General features: G+C 42.1%; 1 protein-coding gene and 1 pseudogene across 5 annotated transcripts in view; one reads left to right on the top strand and one right to left on the bottom strand.

The window, feature by feature from the left end:
* Positions 1-22,100, bottom strand: part of PDLIM7 (PDZ and LIM domain 7) — a 64,008-nt gene that overhangs the window by 25,238 nt on the left and 16,670 nt on the right. The gene's annotated exons all lie outside the window — the stretch shown is intronic.
* Positions 19,860-19,953, top strand: LOC117660645 (U6 spliceosomal RNA; annotated as a pseudogene).

Below are 22,100 nucleotides of genomic sequence, written 5' to 3'. Positions count from 1 at the left end.
ATTTGAAGGTCTGTCACAGAGAAGAGGGGGTCAACCTATTCTCCAAAGGTATAAGTAGAGGTGCAGGTATAGGGTCACCTCCTCGAGCAGGGGGTTGAACTAGAAAACCCCCAAAGTTCCTTCCAACTCTGTTATTCTGTAAACTTAAATATTACAGTACTGCCAGTGCCAGACTGAGCTATCTCTGTGTAGTGTAGCAGATGTGTCCATGCCGAGGAGAAATAAGTGTAAGTGGACTAAAGGTTTTCTCTGTCATGTTTCTTTTATTATGGAGGAATAGTATTGCCTAGTATTTTTTCTTTCATTAAAAAAAACAATAAAAACAAACACGCAAACAATACAGTCCTCATAGCTAGTCTCATTCTGCTCAGGGCATTGAAATAAAAACAGTTTCAGACCTGGAATCTGATAAATCCTTTGATGTCTTTGAGGCTTCAGGCAGCTCAGAAAGCAATCTTTTTTTTTTTTCCATTAAAATCTCCCTACCACAATATCCTAAGATGCAAAGGGTGCTAAGATTGCCTTCCTGCCTACAGCTTATTCAAGAGGGTGTTGGTCTATCCTGCCTAATCATAATAAATACAGAATAGGTTTCCTTTTCTTTCGGCACTCCATTCTTTGATATCTGAGTATGTTCCATACTAAATCTTTTTTGGCCAAATGTGTAAATATGCAGCTTCGTTTCCAAGAGACTTAGCAAAGGATAACAAACATCTTACCACTTTATTTTCCTCTATTCTTTCTTTTTCTCCCTTTGACCCTTTCTTTGATTTTTAGGAAAGTATTTTTAACTGAATCTTAAGCTAAATTGTACAGTGGTGAGTCTGTGGCAAGCCTCTACTACCGGTATGCTACCCTGGCATGCCTAATGGGGCAGTGAAAAGCAAGCTGGCTTTGTCCACAATGAAGGGAGAACTCTAACTATAGTACTTACTAGCAATCCTAAGAAGAAAATTATTCTGGGCTTTAGGCCAGGATTTAAAGAGAAAGGGCATTACATTAATGTGTGTAACTGGCCTACCTTAAGTGGGAGTTGTAGTCATGGTTTCATCACATTGGTTTTTGTAGAATTTTTCAGGGAAGCTTTACAAGATGGCTTATCAAGCCGATTTTTATAAAAACCAAAAAATGCAAGTCAATATAAGCAACCAAAGCAGCATAGAAATGGATTAAAAATGAATCTGTACAAGATGAGAGCTAAAAAAGAGGTAAACTGGGCGAGCCAGGCTGCTACCACTGTAACATCTATACAGATGTAGAGATTTTGGTAGGTGCTAAATTTTTAATTCCTGCATCATAAGTGTTCTGGCACATCAGCAGCCTGTGAAGATTGTAGCTGATTCCGACAACAAGGAGATTGGTGTGGTGCTGCGAGTCGGACAGTGAGGAGGCTGGAGAAGATGTGGTGCCAGAGGCAGGGATTCAGCCAGGGCCTTCAGAACCTCCAGAACCTCCTTTAAGTGAAGAGGACGAACAGGAGGAGCGTCTTCTCAATGCACAGGCACGCAGAGATGCCAAAAGGCAGGAGTGGCTCCTCAGGAGGAGGTCTCCTAAGGCTTGGGACTAATTGGCCACTCCCTTAGCCTATTTAAGAAGGAACGCCGCTTGCAACAAGCTGTAGAGAACAACTTTAGTTTACTCTCCTTTGCGTCTGGATTCTCTGCAAAATTGCTTCTGGGCTTTCTGCCAACTCTAGTTAAGACTGTGATTACCTTATCTTAGAATTCTGGTAGGCTGTTAAGACAGTTCATTAACAGCCTTTAATTGATAAAGACTAAGTTATTTGAGTAAAATAAGCTTTGTATAGAGTTTGTGTGTGCTGCATTCTTTGGGGTTCATAGCTGGGGCAGAACAATAAGCTGAAACCTGCAGAAATGCCTTCAATGATCGCTGGCAACCCCAGCAGGTTCTCCATCATCTTTTGCAGCAGTCAGGTTATCTAGTAGAGCCATTGCAAAAAATAAAAAAAAATTGAGCAACCAATGCAGAGTGCTTGAGCAATAAAGCACATTCTTCGGAAAACCTCAAGGCCTGTGGGAGTTTAGACTTGCTGATGAATGCAGCAGATCAGACAGAACAACCTCAGCAGAGTTGAGCAGGGGCCAGCTGCTGATCCAAAGCGCACTCCTTAAGGCCTTCAAATTGGAGCACGTCAATTGTCAGCCAAGTGGCAGAGATGGTGCACCTGCTGTTATTTGTGACATTCAGTTATTAAAGCCAGGTAAGTCAGAAAGCCTTTGCCATCTAGCAACACGCCTCCCCGTAAAATATTTGGCTTCATATTCCCTTTGCTTCTATTTGCATCATTCCCAAATTTAGCAGCTGTGTGCTCACATACACAAACGGTCCTTTGAGGACAGCCCAATTAAGACTACCCGAACAAGCTGACAAAATTCCTCACCTTCTGAACACTGGAATACAGGAACCTAATTCCACAAAGAATACTGAATTTTTTAAAAAAAAAAACTATTGGTGCATTAAATATTAATTGAAAACAGAAGGAGGAAGAAATAAAAATATTTCTTTCATTTTCAGACTGGACTTGGCTCTCTCCTCTTTGCTTTCTTTCTGCCTTAATTAGATGTATTTACACATTACCTTTTTAGAAATGAAAACAACAATCATATTCAGAAAACAGCTATCTGTACACCTAAGTCACACTATTGTAAACAATTTGAAATGTGGCCTTCACACGATGCTCTGAAAAACAATTTTGCTTGCAGAATCGGCAGCCTAAACCTCTAACAGAAGAATAAAGTCTCTTTCCACTTTCCCTGCAAGATTGGAATCCTCTGTGGAAATCTGGAAGCCCAAACGAAAGACATTCAAAATTAGAGCTGGGTTGGTTACTGGTTTGTTTGCTTGGTTATTTTTCCTTCCCCATCTTAAACTAAAAAAGCAGAAATAAAGCACGTGTACCTGCCTATTGTAATAAGTAAACATTCCTGTGATTACAGAATGTCCATTTACAAAAGTTGTTTTAAAATTCAAAAATTTGCAGGAGAAACCTGGCAACCCTGTACCAACAACTGCAGTTTTCTAAAACACCAACAGTTATGATCATGTTGAGAGCACCTAAAGTATGCTACCTCCATCCTAAATGATCACACAAGGAGCTGGAATACCTTTCCCTCTGCTTTCTGAGTACTGCCACAGCCTCCTGAATTAGGCAAAAGGCACACTTCTGACCACAGCAAATGTGGCACTTCCTGAAAGCACAATAACATTCTCCTACTCTTATTGCCTTCCAACTGATTTTGACGGGTCCGTCCTCTGATATTGTGCATAACAACTGATAGACCATGTTCATTTGATAGTCGCATCTGGCATGAATTCATCTAAATATCACATCTTGTGGGAATGAATCCCACCATTCGGTGTTGTATCCATAGCAGGTATGCACAAACAGAGCTGCGTGCTCCAAGAAGGCGAAATCACAGGCATTGGATCTTCAGCACAGTTTTCGTGCACCACAGGATGGGATGTGTGAGTTTGCTTTGGGAGTGGAGTCAGTTCATGTTCATAGGAGTTTAAAAGGCAGAATAATAAATTAATTTGAGGGGACAGGGAGAAATGAAATATTGTTTATGGAATGGTTGGCCTGCTGAAGCAAAAACTGGAGATACAAGAGGAATTGGGGGGGGGGTTATGTATGCTGTTCTACTTACACCTTTCACTCAAGTGGTTTGGAGAAATCACTTGCCTTTATTTTATCCATCTTTTCTTCTGTCTAATAGGTTATTTGTGACTGGCCACACACTCCCATCACTGTTGTTTTATGACTTTCTTAAAATTCATAAAGTCTTAAAATTTGAGATAAGCCACCTTCAGAATGACCCTTTTTCATGACAAATTTGGATTTTATTTTTTGGCAAAAGGAATCACGCAAAGCTGCATCCCCAAGTTCTAAAATAGAGCTATTTGTAGGACTGGTAGGATGATTGGTATAATTCTGCAGTTTGACCATCATTTAAATCCAGATTGCAAGTCTGTACTGGATTGTAGTATCTGTGAATCTAGGGAAGCAAGCTCTAGTTTACCAAAGTTCTTGCTGCACTAAGTATTTCAAATATCATGATGCAATAGGTTTCTAAATGGGCTAACCTACACAGTTTAAGCAGAAAAAAATGTAGTGCCTTATTGAGAAAGAAAAGGGGGTGAGGAATGGGGAAGATAAGCAGCATTTAATGACTAATGACGAAGACTGTTGGTACAAATGAGAACTAACCTGAGAACTAACCTTTGAGTAACCTCCATTCTTGCTCACAATAGGGCAATTGTGGATTAGTTACTAAACAGAAACTTTCAGAAAAGTATCAACCTAGGTTCAAATATTTACAGCCTTAAAACATAAAAGACTTTGCAGATCAGGTAAATATTTTAATTTGCTTCACAAAGCAGGGAGACTGGTAGGGAAATGATTTTTTTTAACTTTAGAAACAGTCATAACCTGGTATTTCTAAAATTTCAAGCCAAGAATTTAAAAGACTATAATTTATGTAACTGGAAATCATCTGAGGAGAATCAGATGCATCTATTGGTAAGATATTCAGAAAACTGAGGAAGACACTACAATTTCCAGTTTTCTTTTTATAGTTTAGTTTGGATGACATTTCTCTGTATGCTCAAAAGCATTTTATTTTTCAGACAACACCAAAGAGGCTGGGAATATATTTTAATTTTCTGACACGTAATTAAACTTGTATTTGTTTGATTTATAAGCTCTTTAAAGAGTGATTCTAGTCTGAAGGGCTAATAATAGATCTTTCTAGGAGTTTTGTTTTCTATTGTTTTAAAACAAACATCTTCATTCAAAGTTCAAAGATACTTAACAGATATCTTTGAAGGAGAAATTCACACTTGGATTAATCTGGATAACCTGGCTGGTATGCAGATCTAGCTGCCTCCTACTTTATGTTGGCTGACATTCTCTTTTAAAAACTCTCTAAAATAGCTTCAGTCTCTCTAGTTAGGTAACAGCCATCTCCTCAGAGAAGATGATTTACATTTGCATTTTTTTCAAGCTTCTATTTTCTACAGAATTTGAGGGACATCAGATTGTCCTCAACACTTAATTATATTTAGTAACCCTACCTTTATTATTTTATAAGTAACTCAAAGAGGAAAACATATGTAGAGATGGGAAAGCCTGGAAAAAAACTGGAAAAATTGGAGGGTTTTTTCTGTCTCACCCCCCCCTATTTTTCCATTTTTTTCTAGACCTTCCCATCTCTAGACATATGTAATACTTCTTCCTCTTCCTATTATCCCCACAACAACCATCCTGTGAAGTGAGAGAGAGACTAGTCCAAAGTCACCCAGCTTTCATGTCTAAGGCTGGACTAGAACTCACAATCTCCTGGTTCCTCGCCAGCGCCTTCACTACTACACCAAACAGGCTCCCATTTTCCTCAAAGAAGCTCACCCAAATTACTATGGGTATTATATGGAATATATACTGCAGGAACTCCTGAGCATTGCTATTTGTGAGCAACTCTCGGTCAAGTAAATTGACTTTTTATCTTTTATGGCACCAGCTTTCCTTCCAAATGGTTTCCAGATTGTCAGACACCAATAATTCCCAGGCAACATGGCCAATAACCATACCGGCTAGGAATTATGGAAATAAAGTTTAACATACTGTATATGGAGGGAACAAGATTGTTCAAGTCTGGTGCATACTAACTTTTTCCAGTGCTGGAACTCATAGTTTCCTGCCAACACCTCACACAAATATACACACATCTTTAAAAATATAAAAGGCACGTCTTCTGTTAATGGAACTGAAATGGAGGAAAACTGTATAGTTTTGAAGGTTATTTTTGGATTGGTACACATGATCATTGATCATCTGGACATATACTGGAGAATGAAATCACAATGTGGTTTGCCTATCTTCTTCAAACTGGGAAATCATGACCTCAGTAAAACTTTAGATTTATAAAGGCCACTTGTCTATTGCTTAACCCTCGCCCAACCAAAAGGAGAAATTTCAGATAGCTTAACTGGAGAATGACAGCATTCTTCATTCCTCTTTCCTATCTCCAGAACTAAGCACTAAAAATGATGTCATAACATTAATCCTAATTTACACTGATAATCTAACCACCATTTTAATCAATTCATCCAGAGTTGCGGAAGAGAAATTGCCCATATGCACTCCAATATATGCTTTCTCGCATAAACCATATTGAATAAAATTAACATGGGGACAGTATCAGACTTCCAGTTAGAGCCAATTTAGGCATACAGTGAGTTGATTAACTCATAAGCAGGGGTGGGATCCTCTCGGTTTAACAATCAGTTCGGTGATCACGCACAGTTTGAAGAATATTCACGTTTCTTCAGAGGAGAAACACAGCTGAGGGGCAGCAATCTGCTCTGCTGCACGAATCAGCCGAGAAGATAAAAGTAGGAAAATAGCGCAGGCAGGCGGATGGGCCCATCTGACCGTCGGGGCGAACCGGTTCGCTCCCAGCTGATGTTGGAGCTACCGGTTCGCTTGAACCAGTCCGAACCAGTAGAATCCCACCCCTGCTCATAAGTACTTCTTTGTGTCCTCCTCTCTTACCCCAATCCCATTCTATACCTTACAAAGAAAGTTCTCACACATACACAACCAGTGTGTGTATCCATCTTTGTAAAAGTACAGAAGATAATTTGGAGGAACCCATTGAACTGTTCTTCCAGCCTGATTCATTCAGAAAAGGAGGGGTTGATGGACTCCAGCACCTTCAGACCATCACCAGACTTGTAGAGAGAACAGGGCACTGGAGTGAATCAACACCTTTCTCGTAACACAATCCATGTGGTCACACTCATGCTTCTCAGAGCTACCAAGCCACAAGAATTCCTAAAGCTTTTACATCTGCTCTGTGAAATGGAGGGGGCTGCAATCAGCCCACCTCTCCATAGGGCTCACCTCTCCTGGCAACTAATTTATCTCCCTCTGTCAGCAAACAGAGACATTAGCTCATCAGCAGCAATGCAATACCTACCCTGGGGGCTGGGAACCATTAACTCAAAGCCTTCTTGCTACAGGGGCCCCAAGCAGCAGCCAAAGCAGAGGAAAGGAAGACTGATCTTGTACCATTTTGCTAGGTCTGAGACGTGTCTAGTCGCCAATGCAATGTATAACAGTGATAAGCAAGAAGCCTAGCTGGAGAACATACAGTAGATACAGTCATCTGCAGAGACTGTAGGAAAACAGTTTCATATGGAAACTCCTTGTTTCCAATGTCTGTTGGAAAGTCGAGCTGGCCATGCCCACCCTGGCCACGTCCCCCCACAGCCACCCCGACGTCAAACACAACCCTGATGCAGCCCTCAATTAAATCGAGTTTGGCACTTCTGGTCTAAATGCTATGAGACCTGTAACAGTTTCTACAATACCGAGGAGCTCAAGCCACAACATGGACCACCATTTTGGAAGCTATCCTTTGGCATAATGTGATTAATATGAACATAATACAGTCTTTTTCTAGGCCTTCTGAGGGAAGTCTTCAGTCATAAGATAGTTTAGACATTAAAATCACCAATTCATTCTTCAGGATGAAGAATGCAAATGGCTTCCTAGAAAGGAATAGAAAACTAGCCTTGAAAAACAATAATACATCCCCACCCTCAGTATAGTACTCTACAGCAGGGCTGGGCAACTATGGCCCCTTTATGACCTATGGACTTCAACTCCCAGAATTCCTGAGCCAGCATGCTGGCTCAGGAATTCTGGGATTTGAAATCCACAAGTCATAAAAGGGTTGCCGTTCCCTACCCCTGGTCTATAGGAAAAGAGGCTTTGTCTGGAAATCACTTAGTTTCCCAAGATGGCCCTGGAATCAGTATGACCTTGTAAGTGCTGAGGCGCACATCCCTGACCCCGATAAAAACGGAAAGGAGTACATCTGCTGGCACACAAGTTACTCATACTCTTCCTTCTTCCACAGCCTTCCACGAGGAAGAAGAAAGGTTCCCCAGAAACCTTTAAAGCAGGACTACGAAGAACATCTAGAAGCAGAATACATGATGTGCATTTGGGGCGGAGGGGGGCTTTATTCATATTAGTACTAAGAGTGTCCACTGCTGGATGGATTGAAAAGAATGCCAAGTCCACTCTCCTGGAGTTCAAAGGTAGAATTACTTGCTTATCCACAAGCCAGTAACAGTTCCTGCATACAGCTCAGGCTACAGCAGTAGAGATTATAGGAAAAGATGGATTGTGATAATATGCATACAAATATGAGTCCACCATGACTTTCCTCACAGGCTATTCCCCAATCTCTTCCACACAAATGCTGGTACAGCTTTTTCTGGAAGAAGCTTGGTTTGCCTCATATATCCTAGCACGTTTTCAATGCCATCATCAATATTTCCATGAATAGTTACTATAAAGCAGAGGTCTTCAAACTTGGCAGTTATGCTGGCTGGAGAATTCTGGGAGTTGAAGTCCACAAGTCTTAAAGCTGCCACGTTTGAAGACCTCTGCTCTAAAGAGTCAAGCAACTGTGTTCCTCAGCAACTCTCCTAGATAGGGCTCAATAATTACTATAGCCACCTGGTATGAACACACAAATAAGGAGTCATACCTTTAGGAAATGTCACTTTATCATATTAAAAAAGCACACCAACCATTGGGTTTCCAATCTCCCTCACAGATTTTTTTTTCTTTGCCTCCGCAAAACTGTTCTTTAAAAAAAATTTGGAGCAGCAGAAAAATAGGACACAATATGTATTTTAAAGATGCTCCTAGCACGCGATGCAGTTTTGGAATGGAGATTTCCGAGTACTTGGAAAGAATAAAGTATTTGTGTAAGTCCAGTTCGACATGGACATAAAAGGACCGAGCACTTGCTGACAAATCTCCGTGGAAGCCCAGCAGTAAAGCCCTGTTTTCTTGACGCAGATTCAAACTGTCTTTGGGCTTGTAAATATCACACTTAACACTGTGACAACAGATCCCAAGAGACATGCAAGCAATACCAAGGATAGAATGCTCTAGTAGGGCTGGAAGAGTGAGAATGGATAACGAGGTAGAGAGTTACAAAGGAATTAGGCCCTGATATTTGCCAGAGTCCTCTTTCAGAGCTATTTTTTTTCTCCAGATAAACAGGTGCTTCATCCGTTCATATTTTCAAAAAAGGAACACTACTGCAAGAAATAGACACTGCTATAAGAGGCAAGACCAGAAGAGGCTGAGCCAAACTTTTATGTTCCAAGGGTTAATGCACCCCAGCCTTTTCCAAAATAGCACTCTCCAGATATGTTTGAACAACTCCAGGAGTTTTGAGACAAATTTCCAAATGTTGGAAAACCAACACAATCCACAGAATGCCATACCAGGAAATAATGCTTTATAAAACCATATATCGACAAAGTTAGAAGAAACAATGCCAGGAGTATTAATATTCAGAAAACGTGGAGGTGCAAAGAGTAAGGAAGATGACCTTGATGGAAGCATGTAAGATCTATTGGTAGGGTGATGTGGGGAGACCTCTTTGTTTGGTATACCTAGTGGGGCGGATTCGGAGAGGAGAAAAATAGGAGAAAAGTGAAACTTACGGGCTTTTGAGGAATGGAATAATCAAATCAGATCAACTTAAGCCTTTTAGATGTGAGCAATATTGGATGAGAACCGTGGTGGCGCAGTGGTTAGAATGCAGTACTGCAGGCTATTTCTGCTGACTGCCGGCTGCCAGCACTTTGGCAGTTCGAGTCTCACCGGCTCAAGGTTGACTCAGCCTTCCATCCTTCCGAGGTGGGTAGCCAGATTGTTGGGGGCAATATGCTGACTCTGTAAACTGCTTAGAAATGGCTGTAAAGCACTGTGAAGCAGTATATAAGTCTAAGTCAGGGGTGTGCCCATGGGTGGCCTCACGGGCTTAGATCTGGCCCGTGGGGCCACCTTGGAAACAATTAAGGATCAGCCCACGGTGCCTCTGCCAGTGAAAACGGAGCTCCATTTTCGCTGGCAGTTGGTTTCAGGAGGCCATCGCAGCCAGAAACGGACTTCCATTTTCGCTGGCAGAGGGTTGCAGGAGGCCGTCACAGGCGGAAACAGAGCTCAGGATCCTGTCTTCACTGGCAGAGTGCTCAAGCTACCACAGGCGTCTCCGACACGAGTGACGTCGAGCTGGCCATGCCCACCCTGGCCACATCCCCCCACAGCCACCCCGACGTCAAACACAACCCTGATGCAGCCCTCAATTAAATCAAGTTTGGCACTTCTGGTCTAAGTGCTATTGCTATGAGACCCATAACAGTTTCTACAATACTGAGGAGCTCAAGCCAAAACATGGACCACCATTTTGGAAGCTATCCTTTGGCATAATGTGATTAATATGAACATAATACAGCCTTTTTCTAGGCCTTCTGAGGGAAGTCTTCAGTCACAAGATAGTTTAGACATTAAAACCACCAATTCATTCTTCAGGATGAAGAATGCAAATGGCTTCCTAGAAAGGAATAGAAAACTAGCCTTGAAAAACAATAATACATCCCCACCCTCAGTATAGTACTCTACAGCAGGGCTGGGCAACTATGGCCCCTTTATGACCTATGGACTTCAACTCCCAGAATTCCTGAGCCAGCATGCTGGCTCAGGAATTCTGGGAATTGAAGTCCACAGTTCATAAAAGGGCCATAATTGCCCAGCCCTGCTCTACAGCATAATACACACAGAAGGAACCTTTAAAGGAGAAGCAGTGCATACAGGCCCATCACCCCAGGTGTTAAAGGGCAAAGAAAAAGCTTGGAATACTCGGAGCAAGAACCAGGAATATCACAAGATCTGAAGCTGGGCAACCAGCATTTATCAAAAATGCACTAACCTTCCATTTTCTGGCACAGTTGAATTCCCTCCCTCCTCCCCACTTCCTTCCTTCTTTACAGACCAAATAAGTCTACAAACTGCCCTCTCTTGGCTGTATACTTAATCAGGCTGGGCAGGAAGTTCAAGGCTCCAGGGTCTGCCCTATGGACAGGCAGTCTATTCCCAGGCATACATCATCGCTGAGGCCCCACAATCTCCACTCCAGGGAAAGCAGGCAGGTCGTGTTCCTTCTATAAGCCAGAACTTCCCTGTTTCCTGCCTGGGTTGAGGTTTCGGTCCTGAAGCCAGCTGCATCAGACAACACCTGGCCTTCGGCTTCCTTCCTTCACTCTCCACCCTCGGGCTTTTCCTTCGGCAACTTTCTGCATTACATGCTTCTTCATTCCCTGACCTTCCCAAACGCTGATGACCTTCCCATTGGATGTTCCATACCTGCTTGCTGTAGCCAACCTTGAAAGAAGAGTCAAGGCACTGAAACTGGCTCTCCATTCAAATATCTAGCTCTCCTGTTGAACCAATGTTCTGGAACCAACTGCTATCCTACTGTTACTAATGTTTAAGCAGGGAAGGTTAATGTGATATGTTGCTTTTTAAGAATTGCACATGTGTATTGAAACTCATCTTTACTGCTCTTATTTGGCCCTGCTTTCAGGCACTTGCATTTGGTATTTGCATTTTACAGATATAGGAATTCACAAGCATTCCAGGAATATTATTACTGGGCCTTTTTCTAGTTTAACTAGAAATGTATATTTCGTATATGTGTGTGTGTGCTCGTGTGTACTTGATGACATGCATTTGGGGGCAAGTAGGGCAGCCTTCCTCAACTGAACAGCAGGGGTGGGTTCTAAATTTTTTTACTACCGGTTCTGTGAGCGTGGCTTATTTTGTGGGCGTGGCTTAATGGTCATGTGACAATTCTTTAGGATTTAGCAGAGGTACTGGTCTACCAGGCTTTTAACTGCTTGCAGAGCTGTACCGGTCTATCCATTTATTTTTGCAGGCACCAATCTACTCATTTGTTTTTGGAGGCACCGGTCTACCACCACACTGCCTTTTAACACTGATCAGTTGTAGGGTGGCCCTTTGAAGACCGGCAGCAAGAGTTTAAACATTTTTTTCCTTCTAGCCGATCAGCTGGGACTCAGGAGGCAGCAACAGATTGGGGGTGGGGCCAAATAAAAGGTAAGAATAACGCGGGGGGGCGGGGGGGCAGAACCGGTTCGGTGACGTCATATCGTCACCGCTACCGGCTTGGCGGAACCGGGCGGAACCCACCACTGCTGAACAACATCCATCAAGTTCAACCTGGCCCAAAATTATATATGCAGTAATCAAAATGATATAAATGGGGACAGTTTGGGGAAGAAGAGGCCCACAATGAAAACAAGTTTTAAAGGACAGCAAAAATATCTGGCAGAATCCTGAAAGGCAGAGGGTGATTCTATTGGCCTTCAGCACCTCAGGAAGGACTTCCATGTTCTGCCTCTCACCTTGATCAAAAACCTGACCTCATTACAGTTACACTTGACTTGTATGACTTAGGCAGTTCACAGCATCTGGCATGGATTTCTAACCTAAATTTCCAACCCTGGAATAAACTTTCTCTGCTTAATAGAGCCATACTCTAAGTTTGCAACCTTTCTCCTCCACAGTTCTGGTAGAATCAAACTTCAACAAGTGTTTTAGGTATCTAACCAGGGTTTTCAGAAATCTGCCAATGATCCCATCCTCAGTAAAAAGCAGTTCTGCATCCAGTTCCCAAGCTACCAGACAAATTGGGAAAATGTCCCATATAAGGCTATGTACATAACCTGGGGGAGGCACCTCTTCTATCTGGCCAATGAACTTCCTTGGAAAATGCCCACCTTGCTTCAGCCTTATTTAACAGCAAGGAGTGTATTTTTATCCTGTTTTCCATTTGACCTCAGCAATCCTCCCTGGTTTTCAGAACTCAGCTTTGGGACAGCTGAACAAGACGGGCATAAATCATTCCATCTGCTTTTTTCTGTCATCAATCATTCCCTCATTCTTTTGGATATGACATCTACGCCCCATACAATATCATCATCCTGGCTGTTGGTTTAGGTAATTCTTCAAATAACCTTACTATAGCACATTTTCCCTACTAGGAGAGAGGCACCAAGCACAAGAAAAAGCAGACCACTTGGTATGATGAACAGAGTCAGGAACTTAAGGAATGGAATTCATCCAGCTTCATACTCCTTGGTAAGTTGTGCCAAGCTACATATATCAGAACAAACATAAAAAGCTTGGGTTTCTCCAGCTGTACATGAGTTGCAAGACCACTCTGACATATTGCTGCAATAAGGAAACCAAAATATTTCATCTACTCGCCCAGTGTGTGACTCACACATCTTTCTACTTGCACACTGGAACTATGCAAAAGTTACAAGCTCACAATGACCTAAAGAAAGCAGGTAGCACAGAACAGTCATACATTCCATGAACCCTCAAGTTCTAAGGCATAGGATTTAATGAGTCAATAGGTTCTGCTGTACTGTAATTGGTTAATGTTTATTTAGTATCTACCCCACAGTGCAGAAACCAGATACATGATAAACTCCATATTCCTGGAAGATAGTTTCTTCTATCTCTCAAATCCAGTAGGATGTTCTAACCACATAGACAAAATGAGCTAGATGTCTTGATTATTCAGTGTTCTAATATCTGGAATAAAAGAGCATCTCTGAAGAAGAGACCGGCCAAACTGTAGAGAAATTTGCCCAACAAATAATTCCTTTTTTTAAAAAGTAAGAAGCCTCAAAACTTCATGGTAAGCTAGAAAAATGTGGGATAGACAGCATCACCACCAGATGGATTTGTAACTGGCTGACAAACCATACCATCCAGTGGTAAAATGTAAAATTTGTTACTACTGGTTCTGTGGGTGTGGCTTGTTTGGGGGGGTAATGTGACTGGGTAGGCGTGGCCAACTTTTTTTTTTAACTTTTAAAAGCATTTTTCTACAACCATAAGAGGTTGCAGAAAAAAATGCTTTTAAAAGCCTCTGATGATCCCAGCTGAGCCGCACAATCATCAGAGGCTTTTTTTTTTACTTTTAAAAGCATTTTTTCAGCCAAAGAGATTGTAGAAAAAATGCTTTTAAATTTTTTTTAAAAAGCCTCTGATGATCGCGCGGCTCAGCTGGGCATGGGGGGACCCAGGGATGTTTGCTACCGATTCTCCAAACTACCCGCCACCATCGCTATCCGATCAGGCGATCCGGTCCAAACCGGGAACATTTCACCCCTGGTACCATCCTTAATAGTACTACATCTATATGGAGGGAAGTAAGCAGTGGGGTGCCACAGGGTTCCATCTTAGGCCCAGTACTCTTCAATATCTTCCTAAATGACTTAGATGATGGACTAGAAGGGGAACTCATCAAATTTGCAGATGACATTGGCAGGAATAGCCAACACCCCAGAAGACAAGCTCAGGATCCAAAAAGATATTGACAGACTTGAACAATGGGCCCTATCCAACAACATGAAATTTAATGTGGTTTTCAGAAAAGCAAGGTTTTACACTTAGGCAGGAAAAACCAAAGATACAAGTACAGATTAGGTGAAACTTGGCTCAAAAACAGTAACTGTGAGAGGGACTTTGGAGTCCCAATGGACGATCACTTAAATATGAACCAGCAGTGTGCAGCAGCAGCCAAAAAAGCTAATACAATCCTTAGTTGTATAAATAGAGGCATAGAATCAAAATCATGTGAAGTATTAGTACTGCTTTATAAAGCCTTAGTAAGGCCACACCTGGCATACTGCATCCAGTTTTGGTCACCACATTACAAAAAAGATGTTGAGACTTTGGAAAAAGTGCTAAGGAGAGCAACTAAGATGATTAAAGGCCTGGAGACTAAAACATATGAAGAACAGTTGCAAGATTTAGGTTTGGCTAGTCTAGAGAAAAGAAGGATTAGAGGTGACATGATAGCAGTATTCCAATATTTGAGAGGTTGCCACAAAGAGGAGGGGGTCAACTTATTTACCAAACCACCAGAAGGCAGGACAAGAAACAATGTGTGGAAACTAATCAAGGAGAGAAGCAACCTGGAACTAAGGAGAAACTTCCTAACAGTGAGGAAGTTAACCAGTGGAACAGCTTGCCCTCGGAAGCTGTGGGTGCTTCATCACTGGAGGTTTTTAAGAAGAGACTGGACAGTCACTTGCCTGAAATGGTATATAGTCTCCTGCTTGAGCCAGGGGTTGGACTAGAAGACCTCCAAGGTCCCTTCCAGCTCTATTCTGATGATGATGAATTCTAATTCATAAAATGACTTATTGGCAATCATCAAACTTCAGAACTATTAATCTCTGTTTTTCCAGAAAAGAAACTCAGCCTCTTGCTCAGGACTAGGTAATAGCAGAAACTTTAAGAACTTGATACAGGTATAATAGCTGTTAACGTCAGACTAAAAGAAGTCATATCTATGCGGAAGATCCATCTGATGAAGAATATAGAAATCATGCTCCTTCTGTATTGGTCAGTCATGCCTTTTCTTTTCATCCTTTTCAACAGACTTTTGGTTATGTTTGAATGAATGAACCTGTTCTCTATTTATAGAGGGCTCTATAGCAAATCCTATAGCTCAGGGGTGGGTTCTACTGTTGTGGCCCGCCAGCGGCCTGCGCGGATTGTTGCTGATCCCGACGACGAGGAGGCTGATGTGGTGTCGCGCCAGCAGCCTGTGCAGCCAGCACTCGAGTTGGACAGCGAGGAGGCTGAAGAGGATGTGGTGCCAGAGGCAGGGATTCAGCCAGGGCCTTCAGAACTTCCAGAGGCTCTTTTAAGTGAAGAGGCTGAAGTGGAGGAGCCTCTTCTCAATGCACAAGCACGCAGAGCTGCCAAAAGGCAGGCGTGGTTACTCAGGAGGAGGTCTCCTCGAGAGTAAGGCTTGGGGCTAATTGGGCTAATTGGCCACTCCCTTAGACCTCCCACCGACCCGTGCGCTCCCACAGAGAGGGCCTCCTCGGGGTGCCATCAGCCAAACAATGCAGGCTGGTGACCCCCAGGGGGAGGGCCTTCTCTGTGGGGGCACCCACCCTCTGGAATCAGTTGCCCCCTGAGATAAGGAGAATCCATGACCTCAGTGCCTTCCGCCATGCCCTTAAAACTTTCTTTTTTCAACAAGCCGGGCTGGCTTAATTTCTTTTTAAGGGTTTTTTAATTGTTTTGTTTTGTTTATCGTTTTAATTAATGGGACCAAATTTATATATATATTTTAACTGTGTTTTAATATTTGTATTTGATGTTTTTATTTGGCTGTTCACCGCCCTGAGTCCTCAGGGAGAAGGGCGGTATACAAATTCAAAAATAAAATAAATAAATAAAAATAAATAAATTTAAGTTTGCACACAGCTTGTAAAAAGCTGCAGGAAACAACGTGTGTTTGTCCGTTCGTTCACTGATCATTGAGTTTGAATTTTCTCTGCAAACCTGGTTTCTGGGCTTTCTGCCAACTCTAGTAAGACTCTATCTTATCTGTGGAATTTCTGGCAGGTTGTTAAGAATGTTTTATTAACAGCCTGCATTTGCAAAAGACTGTGTTTTGAAGTAAACTGAGTTTAGTTCGGAGTTGGTGTGTGCTACATTCTTTGGGATCCGTAGCTGGGGCAGAACATCTACTTATCTTTACTACCGGTTCGCATCGCGCCCACACATGCTTCTGTGCATGCGCAGATCACTTATGATACGTCTGGGTCAGTGGGCCGAGCCTCCCACTGGTTTTACTACCAGTTCTTGCGAACCGGTCCAAACTAGGGGCAACCCACTACTGCTATAGCTGCTGTAGGTTTCTCTACTTCTTCCTGGATAACTGCAGTAGTTAAGGATAGAATTCATGGGAATAGCATTCATGGCAATCAAGATCAGCTGATCTTGTTATAACATCCAGAAAGATATTAGATGACCTATCGGTAATGGAACCATTTGATTCTCAGGACATGAAACCCAGTTTTTAAACAAAAAGAAGGGAGCAATGAGCAAGTCCAAACTTAAACCATCATAGGCCTCAAAAGGCACTTTGAGATAGAATAAGAAATAAACCTAGCCTATATTTCTAAGGTGTTGCTGCATACAACCACCTACAGTATATCAGTATGAAACTGGTCAGAGGCAGCATCCCCATGTATTTATTTGTAGTTTTCGGGCAAGATGTAACTGAATTTTAAAGGTATGTTTATTTATTGTTTTATATCATATTTTAATTTTATGACTGTAAGCCTCCTAAAGTTACCTCGGCAAGATGGGCGTCTTAGAAGTTTAATAATAAATAAATAAATAAAAAGATACCATGCTCTGAGCATTGTAGTTTGCTTATAAATCAAAACTAAATGAACACCAAAACTATTCTCTTGTAGGCTTTTGACAGGTCAAGAGGTTGACAAACTAGGCTACAGTTATCTAAATGTTACAGAATAACAGAAGAAACCTTGTGTATTACAGCAGGAAAGGTTTTTTTAAAAAAAATCATTGTGTATTCCTCCTCACTCCTAGCTAAATGCCAGACTTGAGGCTGACTAAGCTGCATGACTTTGTCTGAGTTAAAAGTAAAGAACAAGTTAAGAGAACAGACCGCCCAGTTTTAGTTCCCATCAGACACCAGCTAATTCATGCAGAAAGGATGACTTTAGTTAAAGTATAATTTAAAACTGTCGAACTGGCCTATACTTGGGAGCCTGTACAAAATGTTAGCCGAAGTGGCCTACATAATACAAATACAAATCATAATATCTGAAACAGAATGCCTGATCCAATAGCATCTTCCATCATCTCTCCCTTCTTTCTCTACTAGATACGTATGCCAACATTTGCAGGAAAGAAGCCCACACACATAGCAGATTTGGGTGGAGATGCTAAAGAACATAACTGTCTCTTCCAAGAAAGACCCACATTCATCTTTGCAGAATCACACACTAAAACGTTAGAGAGCTGCTTCTGCTTTTGGCTGCATCTCCATTCAAGATACCAGCTATACTGATCAGGGTGGATTTGATTTAAATCAATTGAATTCAAATCACGATTTAAATCATGATTTAAATCACTAATAAAAAGGCTTGATTTAAATCAACTCGATTTACCGTAAATCATAATTTTTAAAGAGCAACTGTCATCTCTGTTGTGCAGCAGCTCCTCCTCTGACCCATTGTTGACTCACTGACAGTCCCAATATTGCAGAATATATAGCCTCATGCTACATAACTAAGCTCCGTTTCATGCTGAATAAACTAAATTATTAATGTATCTTAAATAGAAAACTATCTTTAGATAGATTTTTACTCCAAAAGCATTTTATTAAAATAAATTTGATAAAAATTTAAAAAATCCAATTTAAATAAAAAAATCCATTGTTTTCTTTTAAATCATCGATTTTTATCCACCCTGATGCTGCATTCACTAAAGTGGCCTTAATTAAGCTACTCTTTCTCATCCTTGTGCCATTAACCACTAGCTATGGACAGGGGGAACTGAGAACTAAGGGGAAGAAAGCCCCCCAAATGCTAGTCAAGCTCTGCTCTTCCACAAAGCCATCTCAGAACAGATGGGCTCTAGAAAGCCATTTCAGTCATCCTGGGCCAAGAATTCCTTAGAAGCACGACTCCAAAAGGGAAAGCAGTCTTCTGGGAACTCACTTCATTTTCAGACAGTAGTAATTGACTGCCTTCCTAGTTATTTATGGGTAACTACTAAGAACTGGATCTGGATTATCTGAAAGATAATTATTCCCATATTAAACTTGAACCAACTTTCTGATCTTCAAGGATTGTTCTTCAGAGTGCAAAGGACAAAATATGTGAAAAGTACGTCCCCTCCTTCCCCACATTACACTGATTTGGAAACACCTATTCAGTCTGGAAAAAAGACTTCACTGGTTAGGATAGAGATATCTAACCCAGAATGAACACCTGATCTTTGAATAGGACATTCTGCCTAAGAAGCACTACAGAAACCATAACCTTAGAGAGCAGTCCCAAAAGAGGATTCAGGAAAGCTAAAACTCATATTCTCCCAAACCAAAAGGATGACATCCATTAATCAATCAAGCTGAACAATATATGAACCATATCCTGGAATAGCCATTTGGGGTTTTAGATATTCCCCACCTGCTGTCTATATAATATACAATTTAGCTGTTGCCATTCTGTTTTATTTTAAAATAATACAGCTGCTATTCTCTAGATTTAGACTATAAAATCTTCTATGTGATCACGTCTATTGAAAACTCTAAATATGGTAATCAGGCATTCCTGCACACGTGACTAAGGGTATGTTCCAGTAGTGGGTTCCACTTACCTTCGCTACTGGTTCAAAACCAGGAGCGCGCATGTGCACAGAGTGTCCGTGATGATGTCTGGGCGGGTTGGCGGAGCCTCCCGCCATCGCCACTACCAGTTCGCCCGAACCGGGGCAAACCGGTAGAAACCCACCACTGGTATGTTCAATATCACACAAATTTTTTACTAATATTTGAATGGGAGATGCAAGTGCAATACCTATTTGCACTCCACTACTTATTTTCCATGCTAGAAGTTTCTGCATTTTGTGTCCAGAGGTTTCACACCTCTGTGAACCCAGTGGTGGGTTGCTCCTGGTTCGGCCCGGTTCAGGCAAGCTGGTAGTGGTGATGATGTGACATCACCGAATTGGTTCTCTTTGACTGGGAGCTGGGCCCTCCCGCCTGCCACCGTGTTATTCCTATCTTTATTTCTTTTTTTTAGCCCAGCTGATAGGCGCGGCAGAGTGGATTGCCTCAGCTGGGCAGAAACGTAATGCGCTTGCACAGAGCACAAGTCTGGCAATCGTGCGCAAAGCGCGTGCGTGAAGAGAACTGGTGGTAACACCGGTTGGAACCCACCAATGTTTCACACTGTCCTCTGCCCTATGTTTTTACTCATATCATAGTTGGGGTACTACAGCCATCAAGATCAGGGGTCTTTTAGACCCAGAAGCTGGTTAAAGATAATTTTTTCCAGCCTCTCTAATCAAGAGGTAAATCTGCAGTGTGTTTGCTTCAGCAGCCCATATACTAAAATTGTTATGATATAGGGACAATTAGCATGGCTCCTGCACATGGATGAAGCCCCCCCCCTTTTTTTAAAGAGACAACAGTATAGAATAGTGGCAAGGGAGCATGTTATTTTGTTCCTAGTGTCATAAAACTCCAAGTTCTCACATACCCTCTGAATTTTATGAAACAAAGGTTTTACTGAATTACAACTCCCAAAGTCCTCACTAAAGTCACACTGGCTGAGAATTGCAATTCAGTTTCCTTTAGAAAGCAACAAGTTTCACCTCCAGTCTTTGAATAGTTTTATTGCCCCTTTCCTCAACCTGGTCCATATAGTCATAGAGTATCCAGCTGGACTGAAAGGCATCTTCAGCATTTTTCCACCACATTAAATGCCTTATTAATTTTTAACAGAAACAAATCCTAGCTTAATCATTCCTGATACGTCATAATCGACATATCTGACCATCTCCTTCCGGAAGTTTCCCAGCATTTATTAAGCAGAAAAGGAAATTAACATTTTTTTAACCAAGAAGAGGAAAGCATATACTGAAAAAATGAACACATCGATTTTGGAAGGACAAAAGTAAAATGAGGCAACTCTAGTGGAAATATGTAACAGTGCCAGAATCAGCAATGAATCTTTGCACCATATTCCCTTTGAAGCTTGCCAAAATAGACAATAGTGCTCTGCCAGAGTACAGGTCAGTGGTAGCCATCTGCCTTTGCCCAACGGTAGGGGAAGGAAGGAAGGAAGGAAGGAAGGGAGGGAGGGAGGGAGGGAGGGAGGGAGGGAGGGATATTGACTATTCTTAGCCGCGATGCCTGCTGGCAAATGCAGCGAGCCACAACAGCATAGGAAGGAAACTTTTCCCAAGGCCTGGCCACTAAGGAAGGGCCCACCTTGCTTGCAAAAGGGATGGGCTGCTGTGGCATGTTAGGGCCAAGGAGAGGGGCTGCAATTCTTGTCTGGTATGTTTGTGGGAGGCACTAGCTGGGGTCTCGCCACAGAACGGCTCTACCCTGTCTAGGCTGGGGCTTTGTTAATAGCTGGCTGTGAGCCAAGAGAAATCTTTTTCCAAAAGGAGAGAGGGAGGGAGTGGGAATAGCTGGGGCTGTTTCAGCAGAAAACCTCCTAGCAGGAAAGCAGATCTCATTCCCCCCCCCCCCCCCCGAGATGGCCAAGCAGAGAATAAAAACAGGACTGCCCCAGACAAACCGAACTGGAAAGAGAGTGGTGCTCTGGAGGGTGAGAGGCGTACAAAAAAAGAATTTAGGAGCGGGTTTGCACGGGGAGGAGGTGCCTAGCTCTGGGAGACTTCGTGGTGCCCTTCTCCAGCCCTGAGGGCTTCTAGCTCATAAAGAAACCTTCTGCTTTGCCAAAGGGCTGCAGGCGTCAGCAGTGGCTGCATTCAGCATTCCTAGGCTTATAAGGCAATTCCAAGGAGAGGGGGGGAAACTGTCTGCAAGCCATCTAGTGACAGCTTTGTAAGCAGCCAAATCAACCCCGAGAGGCACTTTCAGGTCAAGAATGATCCACACTGGGCGACAGAAAGATGGCCCTCCAAGCCCAGAAAGCAAGCCCAAGGTACACTTAATAATGAACAATAGGAAATACTGAGAAAATGCCTGCGGGTCCTAAGAGGCGGCTGTTCACTAATTTTAACAATAGAGTTCATGGCACTTTGTGGCTGAAACGTCTTCATGGGTTTGTTTTTTTGTTTTATTTTGTTTTGTTTTGGTTGGGGGGGTGTCAGTCCCAGAAGGTACAGAGACAAACCCATTAGTTTTCTTAGTGAAATTTATCAGAAAAGGTTGGTCTTTGCTTTCTTCTCAGTACACAGAGAGACTGATTTGCCCAAAGTCACCCAGCTGGCTTTGTGCCTAAAGCAGGACTAGAACTCATCATCGACTGGTTTTTAATCCCAATATCAATCTGGCCCTTCATGCATCCATTATGGCCTTATAAAGAGACAGTTGTGATTCCTGCATAAGGCATGAGAAGCTGAGGCATTTAAAAAGTATTCAGCTTAATGCTGTTTTGCCAAATTACAGCTGTATCGGTATTTGAATTGAACATTCCCAAAACATGGTTCTTTGTAATTTCAAATCCCATTTGCAGCTCAGAAAAGTTTGCCATGATGATTGGTAATATTGAGAGCTAGAGTCCCAGTCTATCTGCTTGGGAGCTTATATAAGCAGAACGGATTAGTATAAATAACCAATAAAATAAAT

This window comes from Pantherophis guttatus, chromosome 2 (assembly GCF_059756535.1).
Source record: "Pantherophis guttatus breed Tessera chromosome 2, ASM5975653v1, whole genome shotgun sequence".
Lineage (NCBI taxonomy): Eukaryota > Metazoa > Chordata > Lepidosauria > Squamata > Colubridae > Pantherophis > Pantherophis guttatus.
The sequence above is the reverse complement of the archived record's forward strand: the minus strand, read 5'-3'. Positions and strand labels throughout refer to the sequence as shown.